This window comes from Protopterus annectens, chromosome 14.part0 (genome assembly GCF_019279795.1).
Source record: "Protopterus annectens isolate FY-2018-M chromosome 14.part0, PAN1.0, whole genome shotgun sequence".
NCBI classification, from domain to species: domain Eukaryota; kingdom Metazoa; phylum Chordata; order Ceratodontiformes; family Protopteridae; genus Protopterus; species Protopterus annectens.
In genome coordinates this window covers 407,688,856-407,716,820 of record NC_056748.1, presented here as the reverse complement: position 1 = coordinate 407,716,820, position 27,965 = coordinate 407,688,856, and the positions used below count along the sequence as shown (strand labels likewise).

Here is a 27,965-nt window from a genome sequence, read left to right as displayed (position 1 = left end):
AAAACCCCAGCAGAGAGCAGCTATGACTGCTCATAGTACCCCCCTCCCCTGGAAACCACACATTAGTGCTTCCCTTTCCCCCACCCAAATGTAATAACAGAAGAAAGATTGTCCCTGTTTGCAAAACAGCCAATTAACATTATTTGGGGCACTTAAATTTTATACGTAATAAAACCAGGCTACTGCCTGCAGTTTCAGAAAACTGAGTATTCCCTAAGTACCCAAACAACAAAGATATCTAATATCTTCACAGGTGGAAAGTCATGTAGAATAGTGATATATAGAACTGGTATCAGAGAAGGAAACAGCGATATGGATTTTCAGACATTTTCGTGTTTTAAGAAATAAGTGCCTTTGAGATCTGTTCTGCATTTATTGAAAGTAAACTACTGTATTACCAAAGTTTATAAGCGCAATCAACCACAGTTGCCTGTTTTTTTCAATTACCTGTTAGACATTTTCAAAGCAGGTTTGTCTTATACTTTTCTCAAGATGCATGCTTCATCTGTATGTGCCTGTCTGTCATTGAATCCTCCTGTTTTCCCTCGGCTGTTGACTTGAGTACCCAGCATAGAGTTCACTTCTCTCTGGGACTAAACATTGTTTAAAAAACTATCCCTACAGCCCTTTGAACAAGTGCCTTCTGTCCCCATCATGATGCTGACATAGAGAAGTGCCTTTCTGGTAGACCTGACCTTGGTTAGATAAATCTATTTGTTACAGGCTTTAATGCGCAGAGACTTTCTAAGCCTTCAGTAAGGATAGGATTAGTCTACCCAATAACCCTACTTTTTGTCCAGTTTGGGCATAACTTTCCATAAATCAGTACACATACCAGTTTTCTTTTTGATCATCCCAAAAGTACAGAGGTGAGAGGATTTTGCATTTTGTTGGAGTACAGACCGTGTAGATTTTACCTGAAAATAAAATCAGACAGATCATCGGACCAGCTTTTTCCTGTGTTTGCAGAGAGAAAGCAAGGGACACTAGTAAGCAAACATATTATCTTTTAAAGGACTGTTACTTGTATTTCCTGTTGTTATTAACACCATGGAAAACAAGTCCCTGTTTCAGACAATGCTCCCTGTTGTAGAGCTATAGCTGCCACCATAGTTTTCCTAAGAGGGATCTTCTTAAAAAGAATTAGGGAAGTAGCAACTTGGTCCTCCTTCATAGATTTGTCAAGCATTGCAGAGTGGAATTTATGTCCAGGGCCAAGGCAATATTTACCTCAGCCCTTCTGCAGAGACAGGTGTGCCATTTTTATGTCACAAACTAGCCACTCAACACTTCATTGCCCTGGGAGTAATCCCAAGTCAGTACTGTAGTAATGAACTATAAAGTACATAGTAGAGGTGTATTAAGAACTTAATATAATTGTTTATGTTCAGGTAGATTCAGTGGTACTAGTTCTCCCCACCCCCATCTTTTAACTTTTGTAAGGGTTGGGTGGATACTCTATTCACCCTACTCCACCCCTTCTTATATCTTTCTTCAGATGCCCTCATCAAGACCCCTTGCATTGGTCTTGGCCAGGTGATGACAGTGTATGCCCTTGACTTCTGGAAAGAATGCTTACAGTCTGCAGAAAGAAGATGGCATGATGCTGGAAAAGGGATGATGTCTGTTGGGCCATAGAGGAAGGTACAATCTGTGGTGTTAAGTCTGACTTCATGTTCATGCAAGCAGGAAATAAGAGTCAGTACATACTGCAACAGTGAATCTGCTTGAACATCTATAGTTGGGAAAATTCCTTGTGGAACTGTGCCCTCCTTCAAAGGGCTCCATTGCAAAATTATTTACCTTTTCATATCCATACTTCATCCTTTATACATTAAAACAGAACTGTGTCTTGGCAGGTCATGTGGTATAAAACGTAAAGCAATGCAAGGCATTGTACAGTTTTCCTTTATTTTCTCAAAAGAAAAAAAAATGGAATATTGATTTTAGCCTTGCATACTTGAACGGACTCGTACAAACAAATAGTCCTTATGCAGATTTTGCAGTTTCTCAGTTTCTCTTAACTTAAGAAGCATTCCTGTTGATTCTGGATATGCATACAGTATGCTTACCTTTCATGTTCTAGTTTGCTAAGCTCAAGAATTTTATTTGAGTTAAGGTGAGGAACACAAATGTATAAATTTTACTGCCTTTTCTCTTCACCTTTATAATGTATCTGATTTTTCCAGAGTGTCTATATCCATTTGCATACTTGAGTTGACTGATTTTGTCAAACTCCAAGGAGGCACTCTCCACCTTTGGAATACTCTTGTAGACATAACCAGTATTCAGGGATCAAGTAATCTGCCTCTTGAATGATGATGTTTGTTGGGAGGGGGGGCAGTTTTGGATTCAGAAGCCTCTAGTTTTCCTCACTCAAGCCAAGGCTCAAATAATAGAGTATTTTATACATTTACCAGTTGAACAAGACTGTGTCTGTGTTTATTTAGAAACGGGCAGTCTGGGAAAACCTTTCAAACAACAACAAAGGATTCCAAACCAATAAAATTTATTGTTGTCTGTCTTAGCGCCTCGGCTACTACAGCCTTCAGAGAGTACAAATTTAACAAAAACACACTCCCTTATTTATACATCAATCATTCAATTAAGTGCAATGAACAATCAATCAAAATAAAACATATACCTTAAACTCTTAATGTAAACTTCTCCAGTTGACTTATCTATTCAGACCCATTGGTGTCAATGTATCAAATTTCAGTATAAATACAGTTTATTTAGAGACATATAGCTTGTAGTAAGTTAGCATTCCCATTATGTTTGTTTTTAAAGTGGGATGCTATAGGACTTTCTAATGTCCCCTTCTTTATGTCTCTAATGTGTTCTGCAACTACTGTTTTAGAAGAAGTATTTATTAAGAAGTGGGATGAAAGATTAATCAAAAATATCTTACTTTTTAAAGAAACTGTATTTATAGTAGCCGAGGTGCTAAGACAGACAACAATAAATTTTATTGGTGTGGAATCCTTTGTCGTTTGAAATATTACCTGGTTTCTCTGCTGGTTTACTGTTGGTTGTGAAGTCTGGAAAAACATCACCCTACAGGCCATTTATGTTGTGGTTCAACAAAATACTTCAGACTCATTTAGCAGGAAGATATCGGGTTCACAAGTGGAAAATGGACAAAGATTTTCCTGTTCGTACATGGTGGACTATCCACAACTGGATCTGTTTGTATTGTACCTTTACAATCAGATTCTAGGACTTTGTTCCAGAGCAGTGCTAACGAATAGCTTTTCCATACCTTATGTTAGGCATTTTCACTAATATCTGTAATACCAGAAGTGCTGTTTAAGTTTAAAAAAAGTTAAGTTTCATAGCTCTAATGTCAGTAGCGGAATCCTTGGTAATACCCTTTTACAATGTTGCATTTGCTAGAGACCACCACCAGAACTGACTCTCAGAGTGCGTACCATAAAGGCATGGCTGTTGATCCTTAACCTTTTGCTTCCAAATGAGGCCTTGTCTATACTTAGAGAAGCAAAATGTCTAAAGAAAAGAATGTCAGATCAGTGTAGATGTGGTTTTCCTTATAAAATTGAAATTGTTCTGGTCTCAGAAAATTTAATGTTATTGGCTGCCCCACAAAAATAATAATTACTAGAAACTTACTCTAAAAGTCTAAGCCAGCAGTCATGGAAGTTATATATATTGTAAAAGAGATAAAAGAACTGGAGGTGGGATCTTTAGGAAAGGGAAGGGGCAAGTTTTGTAGAAACAAATTGAATTTATGGGAACAGCATACGCAGAACAATGCTCAGGAAGGAAGATTAAGATCTGAGTGAAACAGAATTGAGCAGTTTATGTAATGTTGGAGTGAAAGATTGTTAAAAAAAAAATGTGTACTGCATAGCAGTAATAATAGTAGATGTTAGTACAGTTTGCTTTCTCTTAGTGGTTGATGTAAATTGAATTTGATGACATAATAAAAATGTTTAAAAGTGAGAGAGGAGATTCCTGCTGGTAAATACATCGTCTGTCAGGATTTGAAGGATCTTAAGTATTTAATACAGGTTTATAAAAGTGCATTTCTTCCTGTTCACTTGCAGACCCAACTTTGACCACAGAGTTTTTTCAGAGAGAATTCTACATTTAGGATTACCATTGAAATCCAATGGCTGCAGCTTGGAAACTGCATTTTGCACCCAAGACGTTAACCTTTCCTTTTTGTTTGCAGTTTAGCTCAGAAAATTTAATTTGTCATCTGTTAATGAACTTCATTCTGGTGTGCTGGGTTTGAATCGTTTATTTTTTGCATGCAAACTGAGTGATTCTGAGCGAGTAAATTAACCAGACATTGTTCCCAGGTTACCCTAAAAAAGGACATTTGTGTCCTGTGGGCTTATCAGGTTAAAACATAGAAATAAAATAAGTCTTACATGGTCAGCACCAGAAACGCACTCCATACATTTGATTGAGTCGGTAGTACTTATTGCAGATTAAAATTATTTGTGACTGAAAGTGTAAGTATTAAAGTACAAATTAATTATACCTTGCAAGTATACCCATGTTTTATGCATTGCAATTTCATCAACATTCTGTGTTGGGGGCATATTTTGATGTTCAGCCATAACAAGAACTGCAAGGGGGCCTGCCTTGGAATAAAGCTGTACTTAAAATATGTTTTTAGGATTTATTTAAATGGCAGAGAAGACTTCACAGTATCTCATGTGAGATGGTATTTTATAGTTTTCAAGGAACTCCTATTTCTGAAATTTTTGTAGGTCTACATTTAAAGAATCACTGTTATGTATGTATCTATCATCAGTACAGCATTAGGGACCTTGGTTATGCAATCAAATAATGTAGTGCTAGGTTTTTGAAAATAAGATTTTTACATTTAACAAAATACAAGCTCAGATTGCTTTAGATGTATGGTGGCTGTTGACAAATCAAGTGAAACAGGCAGTAGTATTTGCAGTAATGAAAACGCTCAATGAAAAAGACAAACTAGTATAGGTTCAGTATTACCATGAGTGATTAATTTTAGAGTCTTCATTTTTTTATTTTGAATGCCAAGTTTTGAGATTTAATGAGCAGAATATTGCAGCATGTCTTTGCACTTTTGAGATATTTGAATTGTCTCTCTGTTTTTTGTTTTGATAATTAGTTGCACTACAAAAGAGTTGCTGTAGATGGCAGAATCTTATGCTGCAAAATTTATACGAGTTTTCCACATTTTTAATGTGCTTGGCAGTACCATCTGTAAGTTCCCAGTACACAGTGATATCTTGTAGTACTCTTACTTCATTCATATGTAGTGAAGCTATCTTTATCGCACATAATTGCAATTCAGTTATGAAATTATAACACTGATGGTTGCTAGAGTTGGAAGAGACTGATAGCAACAAGATAGTGATCGCCTGCCACTAGAAATAGAATACCCAGTTGACATTGAACAAGGGTTTACTAGAGTGAAACAGTTCTAGGTAATTTCTGAGCTACAGTAAATCATTTTGCTATTCTCTTTGCATTGTAGATATCAAACTAGGATGAATAATGTTATATAGGCAACACATTGAGTGGGATTCTGCAACAAAAACTAAGATGGTTGATGCAGAGAAATGCACTTTGGAGTAAGTCACAAGTGTCATGTTTGTGCAGTGCAGAAGGCTCCGTACAGTATGATTGGAATAGCATGAGAATTGAGAGAGGGGAGGCAGCTATAAAATGCAGTGTACAATATAGTGTGCTTAGCTCTTGTGGAGAGAGGTGCAGGCTAACACAACATATAGACAGAAAGCAGTGTAAGGTATAGTGCCCCTGAATGTGGATCCCTTCCTTTCATCTGCTGTACAGCTGGTCCACATGCAATTTACATATTCTCCATTTAACACAATTTTTGAGGATGGGGGAAAATAACATTGTGTATTACACAAGCATCAGTCATGGAGCTCTGCCTGTTGAATATACAATGCAGGTCTGGTGTATGACTGTAGTCCTACTTAACTATAATGTTCTGCTTGCACCTCATTTCAGAGAGGGTGGTATAACCTTTCAACAATTTAGATAGAAAAGTACCTCAAGTTCATTTGCTTCAAAATATCAGATGGAGATTTTCAGATATATTAAATGTATATTGTCCAGACATCATGGTGCGCACACACACACATTTGCTGCGTGTACGAGTACGCAATTAAATAACTTTTATGAATACTGCCATCTTTAGATATTGCTGTCTGTTGTGGGACTTGGTTCACATACACAGAATGTAGATGGTGAATTCATAACATTTCCACAATTTCAGCCAGGTAAAGTGTGTTATATTTGATCATTCATATTTTTCCCAGATAAATTTTGGAACTCATAGCAGACCTGGAATTCTTAACCACTCTAGCAAGCTGCTGTTTTTCTAGTATGCTATAACAAGCTTCAGCTACACTGTCTGAGAACCATTTCATTCTTCCAACAGTCTTCCTAAGATTATCTAGTTTCAGTCTTTCTTTCCCAGATTTACTAATCCAGTGGCACTAATCAGACCCAGACAATCAAAAAAAGAAACTAATGCCTGAAGTCTTTATACACTAAATTTCAGCACTCCTTGAACTCCTACTGCCATAGAAAAAAAGTGTGTATGTGTGTGTGTGTGTGTATATGTATATATATATATATATATATATATATATATATATATATATATATGTGTGTGTGTGTGTGTGTGTGTGTGTGTGTGTGTGTGTGTGTGTGTGTATTGGTGTGTATGTATATATTTTTTTTCTATCCAGGACTGTTTTAATCTATCTTTCTGTAGCACTTCAAGATAGTTGGCCTCGCTATTCCAACAAGGTCCACTGTATGTAATGCAGGAGTCAGGCAATTGTCTTTTAACGTTGTTCAACAATATTAGCATAATGAATCGACAGATTTAAACATTTAATCAATGAGTCTGTCTTCTGTAGCTACAGAAGAAAGTGTTTCACTTAACATGCTACTTAAAGATTATTTTGTCAATTTTATAAATGTCCCAGGTCCCCATTCATATGCTTCCCATTCACAATCACAGTCATGTCTAGCTTACCTTTGCCCACATATTTTATGATTCCTTACCAGTGTTGAAAAGTTAGTACTTGATAGTTTATTTTCTATACATCAACCACATTCTGCTTTAAAGCCACTGTCCATTCAAAGCTACCCTCTGTTATAAGCAACTAAAAACAGTTAATAGAAGCAACCCTGGCTTTTTTAATGAAGGGTGACTTACCAGAATAGTAGTTTTGTAAAAGTAACACCTACAGTGTGAGAGTTTAGTTGTATACATCTCAGAATATACTGTGCTTTCAGGTGTGAAAATATCACTACAAATAGCTACAAATAATTAATGCAAATCTATTTGCTCATTCATTAAAAAAAAGAAAGTACACCATGTTACATGAACACCTGCCATATTTTGACCTGCACCTTTCACATGTTGTAAATGCTTAACTTTACTTTTCTGAAATAAAAATGTCCTGTAAAAGTAGTACAGAATGTATTCCCGATTAAAGATCACTGAAAACTGCACATATGCTCCGTTACAAGGGACAGACAGAAGCTTCTAACTTCATACAATGGACAAATGAATTTATATGAAGGCAAGTTGCACAGCAGCAGAATAAGAGGAGGACAGAATGTGTGCCGTTTAAGTATTTCAGGATCTAAACTCAAGAATATGTTTGTGCCACAGCAATGAATACTAAATTATCTATGAATCAATAGGAGAGGGTTTTATTTGCTTGCATTTTGCAGGAGCTTTGGCACAAAAGCGACCATGCACCCACCATTCTTCCTCCCCATTACGTGTATTGTAGCAGTATTCAACAGAGACTATCATTTTAGGACTGCAACAGCTACTTCCTTTGTCAGTTTTCAACTGCAAGATTAATTTAGAGCAGTCCTCCATTATCTGAAAAAGTAGCCACAACTTCTCATCAAAGAAATGTGGATCTTAGTATTTGTGTATTTGGTCATCCAACAGTTACCAGAGGGATTCCACAATAGGATATTGCAGAGTTTCAGCTTGGTTTACCGTTGATCATCCACTATTTGTTCAGTGATCAAGCCTCTACTCATTATAGCACATTCCTAGTGGATACTAATGCTTTTTAATATGAAGACTTATTTAGTATAGTTTACTTTTTTGATTGCATTGGATATAAGAAAGAATAGCACATAAGTAAGTTAAGTACATACTAACACACAATGCCATAGAGCTAATTAACTATGCTTAAACTGGCATTACATCTTTAAAAGTGCATTTGTAAGAATCTGTAAGGCCTACATCAAATAAGTTAGATTTGTGTGTGTAGGACTGAAGCATACAATTATTGAAAGCAGAGTATAACAAATGATGCATGTGAGACTTAAGTATTACCTGTTTAGGTATTATCTGTTTGCAGTTTAGACTTGTGTTGCATTTTGCTAAGACCAGGGTTTTTAGGTTCCTGGTGCAGGAACTCCAGCAAAAAGTGACATCTTGGACTTTAAACCTGGGCTTTTTTTTTTTTTATTATATATGTCTTACATTATATGTGGAAGGCATACATGTATGGGCATTGTCTTTGCTTTACTATGTCTTTCTATCACAATGAATTGCAACTCCTTTGGATAGCAAAGGAGACAACGTGAAACTTAAACCACAGTCTGGTTTTGCCATGTTCTTTGACTAATCTGCAGCAGACTGACAAAAATTTCCTTAGTAAGGCTACCAATCAATACACACGTTATATCTGTATAGTTTTCTATGAGATGATCTTGATTGATATCTCTTTGCTTTTTAAATATCCAACCAACCAGATAATGCTTCTTGGTGCTGTTTTACTAACAATTTATCACTGAGACTTACTTACTGTAGGGTTCTTCAAAGTTTGTGGGGAAAACAGAAGTAATAGCTAACCTTCAGATTTTTTTTTCTGGTTACATTTTTTTTGCAGTTTTGAGGCTAAGGTGCTTTTATTTATTTATTTTTTTATGGATTTAAAGAGAAAAGTGTTGCTTCTGTCACAGCAGTGATATGCTGTTGTAGTGAAAATAAAAAAGTTTCTTTCCCACCAAGAAGTACAGAAAGTTTACTCTCTGTCTTAATTCCAAGGCAAAATTATGAACAAGTAAATAACAGGACAATTTGAAAATCTTAATTTTTTTTTTTTTTTGTTACATGGGTCAAACCCTCCCAACTACAAGACTCTTCCTGGGTGTCGCTCATCCCTCTCTAGTATAGATGACGAGTTGGTGGGGTAGTTCATTTATATGCTTTATTATATAGAAACACATCAGGATGAATAGGAATATAACAAAATATAAATGAACTGATTAACAGACAGACTGCACAGACATACATGCTTACATCTCAACAGCTTACTGCAAAATGGCAGTCAGACTTGCACTTTCTCAGTATTTATAGACTTGTGCAAGCCTGTAGAAACCTTCTTAAAGTTGTACACATGCATTGATCTACATCGTTCCTCTTAAATAGATTGTCCTCAATGAAATGCCATTCGAATAAGACATGCAGTAATTTAGACATCAGAAACACAGTGTTCATGTCCCAAGTTGCTGTGTATCTGTAATATTGTGTAAGGAAAATAACTTTGATATCCACCATGGTTATAAATCTGTTAAAACCAATTTTAGTCAAAAACAGCTTAAAACAGGAAAAAATAAAATAGAACAATAACTCCGATAAGTGCTTTCAGCTAAGTAAGCCTTCTTCAAATGGTTAATTCAATGGCATTACTGTGCTATCTTTAAAATACATGATGGCCAATCATATCACTTGTTCAAATTGGATGCATTCCTTTCACCAATCACCATGTCCTTCCTCCCTGCAAGCAGCCAGTGATAATTCATAAAATATTCCCCTACCATTGGAGCTGGAAGTGTTCTTTCCACCAATTCTTTGTACATGTCCAATCACCGTACACGAAACTTGTACCTATCATATGATATTGTAGAACCCAGCCCCTTGGATATTCGTATTTCTGATCCCAACAATGCACTGGCGATGCATATATCAAAACATTTGACTCCTAGGTTCAAGTTCCAGGCTATAGAGGTGGTTACTAAAACCCTAAGAGGAGGGGATACTATGAATCCCATGGAAGTAAGGGAAATCAATTGGATTGTGAATATGAGAGTGAGCTATCCCCTTGGCCTGAATACTGTGATTCCATTAAAACAGATACTAAAAGCCAGAAGGCATACCGTTGGTTACAAGTAAGAGGTATTAACCAATGCTTTATAGTTGAACAACTCTACCCCAGTAACCATACAGGATTGGGCATAAAAAGGGGCTTGGTTCTACAATATCATATGATAGGTACAGGTTTCATGTGTGGTGAGTGGACATGTGCGAAGAAGAAGGCTTGAGTGATTGGTGGAAAGAAAACTACCAGCTCCAATGGTAGGGCAATATTTTATGAATTATCACTGGCTGCTGGCAGGGAGGAAGGACATGGTGATTATTGAAAGGAACGCATCCAATTTGAACAAGTGATGTGATTGGACATCATGTATTTTAAAGATAGCACAGTAATGCCATTGAATTAATGATCTGAAGTGGGCTTACTTAGCCGAAAGTGCATATTGGAGTTATTGTTCTATTTTATTTCCTATTTTAAGCAGTTTTTGATTAAAATTAGTTTTAACAGATTTATAACCGTGGTGGATATCAAAGTTCTTTTCCTTACACAGTGGTGCTTCCTTCTTTCGTTACCTTTAGCAGTTCAACCAAGATTTTTGTCTGTGTATCTGTAATATGGTCTGGAAATGTGACCTGATGTAGTAATATAGTAATCAGAACTAAGTTTAGCAACAGGGACAGTCTTTGGTGAGCAATGGGTAATAGGAATTTCAGAATTCATCTCAGAAACAGGGATATTTACTTGGATGTCCTCTGGAACTGGAAAGCTGGATAACTCACTCTGAGAGTCTCTCACAGGCTAGGTGCTGTGGTACAGACTTGGACACCTTCATCAAAAGTTTCCGATTCTGCCTAAGCCCTACTTGTGATTCCACAATGTACAATCTCAGCTCTGGACAAATAATCTTCAAGAATCCAATTCGATTATAACTGCATTCTCACTGTCTCTCCTACACGTAATGGATTGAGCAGTTTGCTAATAAGACTTCAGGGATAGGCACTTCTTTAACAGATGGGCTTTCATTGATTTGTTCTTCTTAGCACTTGAAAGCAATAAACTACTGCTGATTGGTATTGTAGTTCTGGTTTGTCTTGACAGAAGTCGCTGGACAGGTGAACCAAGATGTTTATCACGAGGAATTATTTCTGAGATTCAAGAGATTCAGGAAAATGTCACTATTGTCTCATTTTGACTTCTCAAGAAACTGTTTTGCACTTAGAACTGCACGTTCTGCCAAACCATTTGAGTGCGGGTATTCAGAGCTACTCACAACATGAATAAAGTCCCACTCTTCAGCGAATCTTTTGAATTGCTGACTAGTAAACTGTATACCATTGTCAGAAATAACTTTGCGTGGACTTTACCATGGTAGCCCTGGAATTTGGTTTAGCCGAAGTGGTTCCTTCTGTTGATGTGGCTTTGTAGTATTGCATACAAAACAAGATGAAAGTACTTTCTCAATGTTTTGTGACAGAAGGCCGAAATGCTAGTCTTCTCACCCTCCTTTTAGTAGAATCAGTTCCTGGGTGGCCACGATGCAAGATAGTAATATACTCTTCTTGCAAAGACTTTGGAACAGTCACTTTTGCACCTTTTATGACAATACCATTCTCAGGCAAAAATCTCATCTCTGTAAGGAAAAGAAGGTTGCACTTCTTGAGATAAACTAGACTGCTTTGATGGCTATCCTTGATTGATAAAGTGGTTGTGCTTCTGCAAAACTGGATCTGAGGCGGTGTGATTTCTAAGCTGATCAAGACATGTACAAGAAAAATTTCTCTCTTCCATGACTTAAAATCAAGATTCTCATGCTGTTCAGTGGTATTTGTGGACAATCTGGATAAAGTATCAGCAAGATAAATAAGTTTGCCTTTTATGTAGACAAGACTGAAATTGTACTTCTGCAATCTCAACATCATATGTTGCAGTCTGGCTGGAGCTGAATGCATAGGCTTTCTCAAAATTGGGACTAGAGGTTGGTGGTCTGTTTCGATCTGGATAGGTCTACCATCAATATAATCATGGACCTTTGAATATGTAAACACAATTGCCAGAAGCTCTTTCTCTGAGCATACTGCATTTCATTTTGGGTTAGAGATCTGGATCCATAGGTTCATAGAATGGTACTAGGCTAGTGGCCCGGAGGCCCTTATAAGCCTAGCCAAGAATTTCGCCCATGTTCCCTAAAAGTCAGCACATGTTTCCCCTGTCCAGCAGGGACACAGGTGGGAGTTTTTCTGTTTCCCATCCAGTTGTACAGGTTCTTCTTAAAGAAGGCTAGAGAGGCACTCTGCTTGACATGAAGAGGGAGTCTGTTCCACAGATGGGGGTGTCTTTGGGACACAAATCTATCCCATCAACAAGTTCTATTAATGTCACAGATCAGATTAAGGCCTTGTGCGAGTGAAGATTGTCTTAAGGATATGCAGCAACTTCAAGGCTGGGTCTGAAATGGTCTTTTATGACAGACACAGGTCACCTCTGAGCAGTCTGTATGAGATTGAGTAGAGGGACAGGGCTTTTAGCTTATCTTTATAGTATAGTTGTTTGAGACCCTGGATTTTCCTGGTCAGGAACCTCTGTGGTCTCTCCAACTGCGGCTTGTACTTGGCAAGGTACATGCCGAAGGTGGCATTGTACTCATTAATGGGTCTGATGAGGGAGGAGTATAGGGATGTGTTATGACCTTCTTGTTCCTGGATGAAATACCCTTATTTATGAGATGGGCCATGTAGAAGGCCTTTTGTACTATGGAGGGCCATGTAGAAGGCCTTTTGTACAACGGAGGTAATGTTGTGGTCAAAAGTCAGTTTGCTATCAACCTGAGTACCCAAGTCCGTCGCAACTGATTGCATGCTTAGTACGTGGCTATTAATGTAGTAATTAGTTGTGTTGACATTTTTCCCAAAGGGAATAATGATGCATTTCTTGGCATTCAGTTGGAGGCCATGCTTCTGGCACCAGTTATTAGTTTGGTAAGGCCCTATTGGATAATGTTCATATCACTAGTGGAATTTAAGACCGCGCCCACCTGGCAGTCATCTGCAAACTTGGTCAGCCACAGACTACTGGTTTTGGCTTGCACCTCAGAAAATTGTATCCAAAAGAGTAGAGGCCCCAAGACTGATCCTTGGGATACACCGCTCGTTATGAGCCTATTACTAGAGGTGTCTTCCCCTAATTTGACTGAGCGGGTACTGTTAGTGAGCCAGTTTGCTACCCCATTAGTAACATATGGGTTGATGCCTACCTGGGAGAGTTTATCTATTATGCCCAAGTAGGGAATAGTGTCAAAGGCTTTGGCTAGGTTAAGGTAGGTGGTCTGTACTGTTTTTCCCTTGTGCATGGCTTTGGTGACTATTTCAAAGAAGTCAACCAAGTTTAACAGGCATGATCTCTCTTTGACAAAACCAAACTGTGTGGGGTCAAGCATTTGGAGGTTACCAATGTCTTTGTTTATAAGGTCCATGATAATGTGTTCCATGCCCTTGCAGATCAGGCTAGTTAGGCTGATGGGCCTATAATTGCCTGGATCAGTGGATGCTCCACTTTTGTGTAGAGGGATGACCGTGGCTGTCCTCCATTAAGCTAGGATGAAGCAGGTGCTTAGGCTTTGGTTGAATAGGGTGTCTAATGGAGGTGAGAGCTCATGCCTGAGTTCATGTAGGTTGACCCTCTTGAAGAATGGCTGCACCAAGACCAAATTTCAAAGCAATCACTGGAAAGAGTAACTAGTTTGTGAACATCATAATATCTGAGAGTTGGTGGACTGGCAGTTCTCTGTTTCAGGACATAAAATGGTCTCTGGTGTTGTTCTATCCAAGACTAAGATACAGATGTACATGTCAGCTCTCTGATGGTGCTGCTAGTTGGCTCAAATCTGGAATGAACTTGCCTATATAGTCAACCATGCCAAGAAAACGTTGTAGGGCTTGAACATTATCTGGAGCTGGCATCTCAAGAATTGCTGCTTTCTTGGAAGGGTCTGGTCATACGCCTGAACTGGTAAACAATTGACCAACATAAGTGACTTCTCATAACCTGAATATGCACTTTTGAGGATCGAGCTTAAGATTCATTTGATGTGCTCTTTCCAGAACTTTCTTGAGATTTCTGTCATGCTCAGCTTCATCATTACGTCAGGCGGTATACTGATATTGCCACCATCCTGGCAGATAGGTTCAGTGCTAACTTTACCCCTCTCTCACCCCCTAGAGGGCCCATCTCTATACCGGAAAAATGCAAAGTTCCTGTAGTCATGGCTGCACAGGTAAAAAAAACACACTCTCCAAAGCCAAGAACACAGCATCTATGGGACCTGACAATATCCCAGGCTGCATTCTACATGAACTACAGAATGAACTGGCACCCTACCTAAGTACCATGTTCAGTCATAGCCTCACCTCAGGCTTTGTGCCCACTGAATGGCACACTGCGACAGTTATCCCACTCCACAAAGGGGGAGCCACGACGAACCCCAGGAACTACTGCCCCATTAACCTGACAAGCCTGGTCTGCAACGCCATGGAACATATTATGGAACTCATAAACAAAGACATTGGTAATCTCCAAACTCTGGACCCTACCCAGTTCGGATTTGTAAAAGGCAGATTGTGTCTCCTAAACCTGATTGACTTCTTTGAAGCAGTCACCAAAGCCATAGATGAGGGTAAGGTGGTTCATATAGCTTATCTAGATCTCACGAAGGCTTTTGACACCATCCCCTACTCTGGAGTTATAGATAAGCTCACTAAACTAGGTATAAATCCCCATGTCACAAGATGGGTTGCCAACTGGCTCACAGACATAACCCACACTGTGAAAGTAGCAGACTCCAAATCTGACTTCAGACAAGTGAAAAGTGGAGTACCACAGGGTTCAGTTCTGGGTCCTCTCCTGTTTGGTATCCACTTCTCTGAAGTACAGGCTAACACAGAAGGTCTTTGGCTAACAAAGTTTGCAGATGACTGCAAACTAGGAGCCATAATCGAAACTCCTAACGATGTGGACATACTACAAAAGGGCTTCACTGAGAAAAAGGCTTGGTGTCAAAGCCATGGCCTGAAGCTCAATGCCAAAAAGTGTATTGTCATCTCCTTTGGTAAAAACACTGTACCCATGAACCTCCACATAGCTGGTAGTGTACTTAACTCCGAAAATGTAATGAGACCTTAGGCCACAGGTAGACAGTAGTCTCTCCTTTGATAATCACATTGCCACAGTGGTCAGGAAATACTTCTACGTGGCTCACCTCATCACAAAAGGTTTCTCATCCAGAAAAAAAGAGGTAATTGCTCCTCTCTACTCATTAGACCCATTATAGAGTACAACACTCCTTTTGGTATGTACCTCACAAGACATCTACAACAACTGGAAAGGCCACAGAAATACCTCACAAAGAGGATTACTGGCCTCAAGCAGATGCCCTACACAGACAGTCTCAAAAAACTCCAGCTTTACTCCGTCACATATCACCTACTCAGAGGCGATCTCTGCCTAACATACAAAGCTATGTCAAACCCAGAGCTGTTGGGCATGCTCCACTTAGAGAAATCCCAATCCCTCCAAGCTACACACTCTAGGGACCTAAACCTTATCACCACAATAAACAGAACATGCTGGAGGGATAGATTCCTGTCCCAGAGACTTACCATACTTTGGAACAGACTACCTATCTATGTCAAACAGAGCTCCTCATTAGCTCTCTTCAAGAAAAATCTTGATTGGATAGGAGATAGGAAATTCACCCCGGGGATCACTTATGTGGCTCTGCTCAACAGGGGCACAGGAAAATAATTTTCTTGGGTGTCGAAAGCCAGGGTACATTTTTGGCTAGGTTTATATAGGTCCTAGGGTCAATAGCCGAGTACCCTCCTATGAACTTATGATGCCAGAGCACTTTTATGGGCTAGGCTTATAAAGGCTCCAGGGCCGTTAGCCTAGTATACATCTATGAACCTATTACCTCATACCAGAACGAATATCATCTACTATAACAGCACATAGATATCCATAAAAAATTTGCTCCATTGCACGTTGAAAGACTTTACTGGCAGAATTCATCCGAAGTGGCATTCTCAAAAATCTGTACCTGCTAAACGGAGTATTGAACATAGTTGGCAATGAGGATTTCTTGTCAAGCAAAATTTGTTAAAATGAACTCCTTGCATCTAAGGCAGAATAAAACAGTGGCATTTGGCATCATAGTTGCAACTTCTTTGACTATACACATTGGATGATGTCTTTTCAGTGCTTTGTTCAAATCTCATGGATCAGTACATATTCTGATATTATCTGAGCTTTTCGTATGAGCTTCCACCATGGAAGATACCCATTCATTTAGTTCTTCTACTGGACAAATCAAACCTTGCTGCACCATTTTTCTAGCTTGGTTTTGACACTGTTCTGCATAGCTACTGGAACATTCTGGCCTGGCCTGAAAACTGGGCTGACATCTGGGTCTAACTTCATGGAGTACACCACTGGAAACTTGCCTCATTTGTCTTCAAAAAGATCAGCATAGGTAAAAAAATATATACTACGTGAAATTAGAGTAGTGGTCTTTCAAACTAACATGACGGACTTCCTTATAAAATGAAAGCAGTCACATTTTCAAACGGTCTCTGAGCTCTAATGATGACTGTATGTGCCTTCTGACCACATAAAATTAGTCGTAGTTTCTCCCAGCAAAGTAACATGAAAGCATCACTTAACCTTCAGTATGAATCCCTTCACCACCATAAGCAGCAAGCTTCGCACACTTTGCCAAATCAAGCTTTTCACCAGGACATACTCTAGCAGATGTTTCTGCTGACATAACATTTCACTTCGAACCTGTGTCAGCTTTGAGCTCTTTGGGTTTTCTGTTTATCTGAACAGTACAAAATACTTCATTCGTTACCCATAAATCTACTGCATTGAGTGTTTCATGAAGCAATGACACACCATAAACATAAAAAGTAGGGTCACAGTTCTCTCTCTAATTGATCAACTTGTCCATTTGAATGTTCCCTTTTAATAAAGTAATGTGTCCATTATGATTTACAAAATGTTTAGAAATTATTCCCCTTATTGCATTTGTGCCATTGCTGACCAAAAGCTAAATGTTTTTCCCTTTTTGATTCATGACTTCCACCACAGTTATGACAGTTGGCTATAAAACTGGGAGGGGAAGGGCATTCTTTGAGTTTGCTGACTCACTCTCGTGCTTCATTGAGACTGTGCATGCTCTGGAGCTTGAAATAAAGCTGTGTGGTTTCCCAAGGAGTATTACAGGACCTGTAACAGCCTCTGTGTGCTTAGGCCTGTTTCTTTTAACCATGTGCTGCATACTATCAACATGAGCTTTAGAAGTTACTGGAACCATGCATCTCTCATTTATAAGCATATTTGTGTGCTTTTCTGTAAGCCCATATATCTGACAAATCTCAATGGCCTTATTCAAAGTTAAATCACTGTCATGAAGTAAAGTCTTTCTCACAGCATCATCTTTAATGTCACACATAAGTCTGTCTTTTATCAATTCATCCCTTAAGTCACCAAATCTGCATGTTTTAGCTTTGAGAAATAAGGCTGTTATATATGCTGCAAAAGTTTCCCCAGGCTTTTGATCTGTTGTGTAAAATAAAAGTGCTTTTCCATTGTAACATTTGTCTGGGGGGGGTTGCACATTTCTCTAAATTTACATTTTAAGCGCTCAGTCATCCCTTGACTCAGCTGGTACAACTATATGATGGTTTACCCCTCTCCTGCAAAGACAGCAGGTGGATTCACAAATTAATGCTTCCTTTCTATGACTTCTGAACCAGATAAATTGAGCAGAATGAAATGCAGTCTGTATAACAATATCATACTCTTGCTCAAACACTGTCCAGTTCTCTGCAATATTATCAAACACAAGTGGAACTGGTGTACAAAATCCTTCAGCCATGCCAACAAAGTATGCCCAAACATGTTGTAAATATGGCCCTTGTAACTATTCTTGAACAAGCTGCTATATGTGCTTGTAGTAATATTTAAATGCACAGTAAACTCTTTGAAATACTTTACTTTGAGAAATATGCTTTGAAATGGCTGTATTTTGTGAAATAACTGTACTGTAAACATGCACACACTTTATACAGTTCAGACCACTTGAATAGCTTTGATCAATACGAAAAGTAGTGCTTAGCAAAAAACTGTGGTCATTTCTCTTTTATTTTATGTGATTCGGACTTTATTTCAAACATTTTCTATAGTTCGAATGTTTGTTACTTCTAAATTCATTTAGAGCTTTCTGATTGACTTGTTTCATGTTTTCCATATAAGAAATAGCTTGAGTAAATTTTAATACCTGAAAATCATTTCTGACCTATTTTGTGAGTTGTATGTGCAGTAGGGATGATTCACTCCTGCATATTCACCCAAGTCTCAGGGTATGCACAGATCTAAGCAATGGAGTGCTCCCACCTCTAAAACAAGGAGTAGTAAGCCGCCATCATATAGTAAAATCTCACAATGACTTATCCTTATTTCTTCCAAGCCTTATTCAAGTACTTGCACTTTTAGGAGGAAAACTTGCCCTGCAGACAAAAAACTGGGATCACATTACCCAGGATAGATGGATCTTAAACATTGTTTCCCAGGGATACAGATTTCACTTCCACACACTGCCAACCCCAAGTGGATGGCCAGACCTCTCCCCAAACCAATGAGCAGAGGCCCAGAAGCAAGTACTTTCTCTCCCGAAATATCAAGGCTATTCATCCTGTCCCAGCAGAGCAAAGGGGACAAGGTTTTTATTCCAGACTGTTTCTGGTATGCAGAAAAGAAAACTCTTGGTGCCCTATCCTGGATCTGTCTATTCTCAACACCTTTGTGGTGGTTCCAAGATTCAAAATGCTTACTCTCCAACAGCTGCTGCCTACTCTAACCAAGGGCTCCTGGCTAGCCACCTTAGACCTAAAAGAAGCTCATCTGTACATCCCCATAAGGGAATCATGCAGGAACTATCTACGTTTCAGAGCAGGCTGTATGCACTATCAGTTCTCTGCACTTCCCTTTGGCTTATCTACTGCGCCCAGGGTATTCACAAATTGCCTAGCTCCAGCCATTGCATATTGTAGGCAGAGAAGAATTCAAATTTACCCATACTTGGATGACTGCCTGATTCAGGCAGATAGGAATTGCTAATACAGCACCTGACATTTGTAAACAGACTTCTAACTTCACTGGGGTACACCATCAACAAAAATAAATCACATCTGGTACCCAGCCAACAGATTGTATTCATGGGAGCAAGCTTGAACACAGCTTCCCAGATGGCATTCCTCACTCCAGAAAAACTACTTCAATCTACTGCTACCAAAACCCAGCTATCTGCAAGAAAAATACTGCAAGACCTAGGATTCATAGCCTCTTGCATTCTACTAATTCCATATGCAAGACTGCAGATGAGGAAACTTCAACAGTACTTAAAAAGTCTCTGGTGTCAACATTCTCAGGACCTGGAAACAATGATTCCTTGCCTAAGGACAGAGTTCCTTTGGTGGGCAGAGGCCTGCTCCCACAACAAGGGACTCCCTTTCACTCAACCCCCTGCCACCCAAACCCTAACAACAGATGCATCAGACTATGCATGGGGGGGGGGGGGCACAAGGCAAGACAAGGCATTCAAGGCAAATGGAGCCCAAAGCAGATGCACCTGCATATCAATCAAAAAGAAATATTAGCTGTGTACAGAATGCTCTGGCAGCCTTCAAAGGCCTTATTCTTCCAGGACAACTACTGGTAAAGATGGACAACATCACGATTATGTGGTACATAAGCAGGGGGGAATCCCATTCCTACCCACTCTGCAGATTAGCCATGGCTCTGTGGAGCACAGCCTTGAGTAACCAAGTGCACCTGCAAGCTCAGTTCCTGCCAGGCAAACTAAATTCACTGGCAGATGACTTAAGCAGAAGTGTAATGGACCCGCATGAGTGGAAACTGGAACATATATTCAAGCTTCGGAGGCACAGGTGGGGGGCACCAGAGGTGGACCTCTTTGCTTCCCCTCAGAACTATCAATTGAGCAAGTATTGCTCCAGAACTCCCCACAGCCAAGCATGGAAAGTGGATGCCCTGTCCTTTACATGGGAAAATCTCTCAATCTATGCCTTTCCCCTCCTCTCAAAGGTTCTACTAAAGATCAAACAGGACAAGCCAAGGACAATCCTGATTGCACCATACTTGTCACGCCAGCACTGGTACCCTCTTTTGCGCAGTCTGACAGTAGTGCCACCATGGCACCTGCCTCAGACCCCTTCCCTGCTGTCCCAGCAAGAGGGCCAGATTTTGCATCCTCCGCTATACAGACCACGAACCTAGCAGCCTGGCTCATCCCCTGAACTCATCACCAGCAACCCTTAGTAAACAGGTGCTGGATGTCATCCTTGAGGCAAGAAGGTCTAGTACTAGAAAATCCTTTTTGGAAAAATGGAAAAGATACTGTTCTTGGCACCAGTCTCAGAATGGACACAACTGTGCCCAGCTTACCTCATATACTAGATTACTTAACAGAAATGCTCCTCAAAGGCCTATCCTTCTCTTCAATTAAGATTCATGCCTCTGCCATCTCAGCGCATTATAATGCTGAGCCACCCCTCTTTGCTCATCCTTTGGTCAAACAGTTCCTGAGAGGGGCCAAAAATGTAAGAACCCATCCAGGAGAGCTCCCACTCCAACCTGGGACCTTAACTTTGTATTGGAAAAGCTCACGCTTTCCTCCCTTTGAACCTGCTGCTACAACAGAGTTAAAATTCCTCTCATGGAAAACCGCTTTACTTCTAGCCATCACTTCAGCAAGACGAATGACTGAATTGCAGGCCCTTATGGCCGTGGAACCCTTCATTATCTTCCAGGCGGACAGGGTTTCCCTCAGGACTAACCCATCATTTATGCCCAAGGTGGTATCTAGTCTGGCTTCAAACCAGTCCATTCATTTGCCAACTTTTTTCTGTAATCCTCAGAATAAAGGGGGAGAGGATCCTGCACTCCCTGGACGTACACAGACAGCTTAGGTTCTATCTGGACAGGATTAAGCCTTTCAGGAAAACTGACCAGCTGCTATTCAGCTTTGCTGCACGGGCAGAGGGCAAGGCCATTTCAAAGCAAACCATTTCTAAATGGATAGCACACTGCATCCATTTCTGCTACAAACACCATGGGAAACCTTACCCCACAGGGGATCAGAACACATTCCACTAGGGCTGCATCTACCTCTACAGCCTTTCTCAGGGGAATCCCTACCAGGGACATCCTGGAAGCTGCAACCCTGGAGCTCTGTACACACTTTTACCAAGCATAAACACTTAACTGTCTTTTCTAAATCTAGAGCTGGATTTGCCACAGCAGTCTTACAGGGCTTGCTTGCCATCCCTAATGCTTCTTGACTGCCTCCACCCATCCTCAGCTTTGGGAATCAACCCAAATGTGATGACTGCAACAGTGAAACACGAAGAACATAGTGCAGTTGTGTACACTTATGTGTACACTTGCAATAAATGTAGAGGTTCGAGTGTATTCACTGTTGCAGTCCTGGTTACCCTCCATCCAGCCCCCCTGACTTCTCCTTACTTCTACCTATCCTTTTTGTTTGGCGTACCTTATATTCTTGGTATTTGCTTTTTGCTGCGGGTGTTCCACACCAAGTAATTGCTTCTTATTTAGGGGGCTCCTAACATCTGGGGCAAGAAAAACTGATGTAATGGCGTCAGCTGCATGTTTTATACCCCCTGACGTCATGGAAGAGGCGACAGCATCCGACGCAGAAATCCCAAGACTGGTATTCAGGCCAACTGAGGGCTACCTGCATGCAGATAACCCAAATGTGATTACTGCAACAGTGAATACTCTCGAACATCTACATTTATGTTAAGTGTTCACAACTGTACTTTCTTAAATCAGAAGCATTTCCACCTTGAATTTACTTTCATTGTTAGAAATACACACTTTTCCCTGTTTTCTGAGATGGTGGATGCAGACCTCTCTAATACTGTGGAGTGTAGTGAGGGCAGCCCTGCCAGTAAAAACTCTAGTAAATATGTTGCATTCTTTAATTAGCCCACACCTCATTACTGAGAGGTACCAGAAGGTGGCACTCTGTACTTTGATAGACCCTTATTGTGGTATTGAGAAATGTGTAATTGAAAATAGATAATGTTGATTTCGGAGGGGGTGAGCATGGACACCCCAGTAGGAAGTAGAAACCATAGCTTTCAGTTTAAACATTTTTTTTATAGGACATGAGGTAATTACAGTTATTAAAGATTATGCATCTATGGCTGATAGAAGTACATTTGAATCTGGACCAAAGAAGATTGACGAGAATGTGCAGATTCCAGTTATGTCACTTAAAATGGGGGGGGGGGGGTGCTGGCCAGTGAAAAATGTTACAAAAGGTGAAAGAGAGATGAAGTAAAAATGTTAGTATATGCAGTTGTTTTGAGTAATTGTGTACTAAGAGCAATGAGTGTAGTGGTTAATTGAGCAGTGTGTACACTCTGAAATTAGGCTAAGTACGTTGGAATTGTGAAGTGACTATTAACTTTAAGTCAGGGGGCACAAGGGGATGGAGGGGGGATCTCTGCTTTGAATAACTATAATGTTGAGATTGAGACTATTGTGTTAGGAAATAAGGTGAAAGGGGAAGCAGAACAGATGGTGCATGAATGGAAAAGTGGTGTCTAAAATATAGTTTAAAACATTTTTATTCATGTGAAGTGTGTTGGTAGTCCTGTGGGGTATCTACTGTTTATATTTTTTCAGATCATTTAGAAGATGGAATATGTAGCATTTTCTTGAGCTTTGCATTGAGATTCAGTACAACCCAAAAATGTTTTCTGTACAGAATGGTTCAAGAGAATGGGTGGAAATGTTAAATCTGCTTTTTATTTTCTGTTTATGGAAGTCTAGATTTTGGCCAGAATGTGTGTGGTATTTTGGGGATTTAAAAAGATTTAGCATTACACAAAAGATGTCATTCTTAAAGGTGGATTGGAGTGATGTATCTTGGCTAAGAAGTGAAGAAGTAAAACGGGCGGGGGTTGGTAGTATTGTGTGAAAGATGGGAAAGAAGTGGTTAAGTAAGTGGCTAAAGATGTTGGAATTGTTTTTGTGATTCTCCTTTGTCAAATCAGTGTGGTATCGTATTACTCCTGGAAGGCTCAGAGCTGAGGCGCTAGATTTCTTCAATAAATCTTTGTTTGCATTGTGGCCAGTTGTGGAGTATTCAGTAGTGGTATTGCCCCTGATAAGTTAGCTGCAACTGATGATAAACTTTGTAGGCAGGAGGGAAATAGGCATGCACTAAGATTAAGTGTGATACACTGGATGAAAATGCATATAAATTGCTATGTGATTATGGCACGATGATATCATTTTGAAAGTTCTGGATAATGAGTTTGGTGTGGATAAAACCTGTAAGGACTTAGACTGATGTGGTAAGGCACTAATACAGCTGCTGGTGTGGAGAGTGGGTTGGGGCCATTACAGGTTAGTAGGCACCACTTAAGCATATTAATTAGATCAATGGATATGACAGAGTACATAGAGAGAATACAAATGAGGCAGCGGAGGGTGGGAATCCTTGGGAATCCTTGTATTAGAAAGGGGTGCAAGGGGACAGAAGAGAGGTATTGGAAAAATGGGTATTGGAAAATGGGTGAATGCTGGAACAACAGAGTTGCTATAGGTTTTCTGGGTAAGGTAGATGCACAGTGGTGGTGTAGTTTGGTTACTTTCTGTGTCGTAGGCATTTATGTGTTTGTTGCCAGAAATGGGTGTGTGTGTGTGAACTCCTTAGGTTCTTTCTGATAGTTCATTATTTTTACAGAAGACGCTAATATGTTTGACATATTAGTTTTGAGAGAATTTGTAAAGTAAGGAATAGTAGAAGTCTGTAGAGTCTCTTCTCTGGTTGTAGAATAAAATGTTTAACTAATGAATAATCAACAGGAATTTCACTGTGCATATTCAGTTCAGTATTTTTCTCCATTTTTTATGACATACATGTGTTCTTAGTTTTTGTTTTATTTGTATTGATTGTTGTTGTGCTGAGAGAAGGCTGGCAGCTAATCTGTAGTGTATAAAATGAGAAAACAAGTGATTCTTCCTGAATTTGATGAGCATTATATCATTACAGAGGTCATTTTAGAAATGGAGGAACATTACTGTGGATTAGAGAATTTTCAGGGATGTGCTATAGTCAATGCCAACCAGTAGGATTTACATATGGAACACTGCAGAACTCTTGGAAGTTGGTGTGGCTACACTAATCAAGCTGAGATAACTGGGCTGAAACAAAAGAAATTATTAGGCAGCCTGTAGAGATTTATATGGGAAACAACTGTCACAACACAGTAAAGATCATTAAAGGAAACTTTATTGAAATAAAAAACTGTTAAGGGCTTTTGTCCCAAAAGCTAGGAACTTTTCAGAACTAAAAAAAGTTTCAAAGTACATAACTTTTAAAATATCTGCAGCAACAAGGCCACCCCTATCAACCAATCACAGTATGCTACAAAATTTAAAAGATCCTTAAAGGATCATCCCTTAATGTTTTGAAAAAATGAATTAAGCAATGGTGTCTAGTATTGCTATGAACACTCCAGGAGTCAGTAAACAAATACTTAAGCTAGTATAAAAATATCTAAATTAAAGGAAAAAACACTAAGTGAAAGTGTTAATAAGTTATAAAAATGTTATACCTTATATGAGCCCTTTCAACTCTGCATATTCAATATGATCATTCTATTGTGTCCCCCCCCGGGTTTTTAAAAGTCCTGTCTAGTCCCCAAAATAAAAAATAGTGGTCACTAAACTGTTCATTATGTTTATACACTGCACTGATGTTCATCATGTTACACTGCTGCATTCATTACACTTGGGTTATCATGCCGTCAGGCGGTTCCCAAGTCGGCCTGAGTTACAAAGTCTTGGTCAGGCGTCGGTTGCTGTCACCTCCTCCCTGACGTCAGTGCGGCAGGGGTATAAAAGATGCAGCTGACGTCATTTTCTTCAGTCTTTCATGCCGCGCGGCGCCTGAAGCAAAAGCAGTTCGCAAGTGCCAGTCGGCCGACTCCTGAGATTTTCATTCTGAATGCAGAACCGAAGTCTTCTACAAAGCTAAGTACCCCGCTGGGGAAGCTTTTTCTTGCCTCAGACCGATGTCAGTAAAAGTTAATAATTGTATTTCTTGTGGGAAGCAAATACCTCATAAGGATTTCCATTCCTATTGTATCCCATGCCTAGGCCCAGGCCACGACGTCACTGGTTGTCAGTTTTGTGCTAGGTTTAACAAGCGCACTATTAAATGTTGGTTTGATTTTGCCCGACATTATTTCAGCAGAAAATTCAGTTACACCATGCCGTCGGAACTTCGACCAGTATCCATAAAAAGCGCAAAGATAAGGACAGGCATCCGAGGCCCAAAACTGACTAAGCCTCTTGTAGATCAGTCGCCGGTTCTCCGGTTTTCAGGGAGGCACCTTCGCAGCCCCTGATGACTGCTTCTGCAGAACCACAGGCCGCCTCCAACTCCCATGTGGAGATGGCTGGGCCTTCAGACGCGCACGTTTTTCAGCCTACTGAGACTAACCCTACAGAGGGATCCTGAGTAGCTGAGCAACACACAGTTTTAGAGGGTGTCTTCAGACCTGCTCAGTTAAGCATTAAACCCTCTGCTAAGTCTAAGACTCCTTTAAAAACAAAGAAACATCATTCCCCTGGACAGGCCTCTATGCCTAAGAAACTAATGCTCAAAATGGCCGAAGACCAAATCACTTTGATCAGGGGCTCACATCCCCCTCCTGATAAAAGGCCTAGACAGGATGCAGACTATGATTCATCCGACCAGGTGTCCATTTTTTCAGATTCTTCCTCAGACCTAGGATATTCTTTACCCCCTTATGAGGATTCTGATGTTGAGGAATCAATTCCATCAGCCTCTCCACCTGAGGACTACTTTTTTGGGGAAACCTTACATACCATGAGGGAGCATTTCCATTGAGAAGGCCAGGATTATTCAGAATCCAAGAAAAGGCTCAGAGACTTCCTTTTATTACCTCAACACAGACCCCTAGCTATTCCGCCAGTGTTAGACATTGTGGATGATATGTATACTGAATCCAGCTTAAATCCTGATTCCTTACCTCCAGCCCCAGTTAAGCCTGACAGATGCTGCAGAGTCCCTGACTCTCACAAATTTCTGTATAAAAGCCCAGTTGCTGACCCTGAAACTATTTCTCAAGGACCCAAAGGAGTTAAGGCCTCATCAGCAAGGAATCCAGTACCCTCGGACAGAGATGCCAGAGCATTAGACAGATGGGGAAAGAAAGTATATACGTCTGCAACTTTAGCAATGAGAGCCTTAAATTGCCAATTTCATATATTAAAATATCAGCAATTTCTGATGTATCAGTTGAAACAAAAAATGCTTCCAGGTTCAGATCCTCCTAATATTAAAGAAATGCAGGATTTATTGCATGCTGCTGAGCAAGTGGGAAAACATACTGCAATGTGGTTTTGATTCTTTAGAGGCCTCCTGTAGAACAGCAGTTACTGGCTCTGTCATTAGACGGCATGCTTGGTTAAAAGAACATACGTTACCAGATCATGTTAAAGCAAAATTATTGGATGCACATTTGCAGCAGGATGTATTTGGAGTTAAGGCAGAAGAGGTATTAAAGAAAATGGAAGATAAGGCAAAATCTATGCAAACGGTGAAGGATTTCTTACATGTTCAGCCTCCTCGATTTAGCAGACATTGGCCAACAAAGAATTTGTCCTTTCCAGTTACAGACAGACCTCAAAGGGGCAGATACAGCTGTCCAAGAGGTAGAGGTCAACCACAAGGTCCTTACAGGCCTTGATAATGGGGTGCACCAGGCCAGAAAGAAGGGGAAGACAGGCCCCAACTATATAAAAAGCAGCCCCAATGACTTCCCACTACAGCTGCCACACAGCTGTCTCTTGGCAGCCCCCTTGGGAGGAAAACTGTCACTTTTCTATCACAATTGGCAAATGATCACCAAAGACAAATGGGTTATCAACATTGTATCTCAAGGTTACAGGTTCCACTTTCACACTCTGCCAAGGTTAAAAGGAATGCCAAATCTGCCACAAAATCAATGGGCAGAGGCTCAAAAACAAATTACAGCACTCATAGACATGAGAGCTATTCAAAAGGTACCACCACAGGAACAAGGACAAGGATTTTACTCAAGACTCTTTCTGGTGCCCAGAAAAGACAAAGCCTGGAGGCCCATTCTGGATCTTTCTTCTCTAAACACTTACCTGGATGTTCCGAAATTCAAAATTTTGACACTACAGCAGCTTCTTCCCATGCTGGGCAAGAAAGCTTGGCTCATGACCTTGGACCTCAAGGAGGCATACCTGCATGTCCCTATCAGACAAAATTGCAGAAGATACCTCAGATTCATAGCTGGTTTAATGCACTATCAATTCTCTGCACTGCCCTTTGGCTTATCTCCTGCGCCCAGGGTCTTCACAAAGTGCCTGGCACCAGTAATTCCATTTTGCAGACAGAAAGGAATTCAGATTTATCCGTACCTGGATGACTTACTGATTCAAGCAGAGAGCAGGGACATTCTTCTAAAGCATCTGGCGTTTGTAAAAAAGTTAAGTTGCCTGGGGTACACAGTAAACGAAAAGAAATCAAAGCTAGTGCCCTCACAAGATATAATATTCCTGGATGCCAGCTTGAACACAATGGCCCAGATGGCTTATCTCATGCCAGACAAGCAAGGACAATTGACTCAATACTTTCAACTGATGGCAACAAATACC

General features: G+C 40.0%; 1 protein-coding gene across 1 annotated transcript in view; it reads left to right on the top strand.

Moving 5' to 3' along the window:
- DOCK1 (dedicator of cytokinesis 1) overlaps positions 1–27,965 on the top strand; it is a gene marked incomplete in the record, with an annotated part of 4,741,214 nt that overhangs the window by 1,146,887 nt on the left and 3,566,362 nt on the right.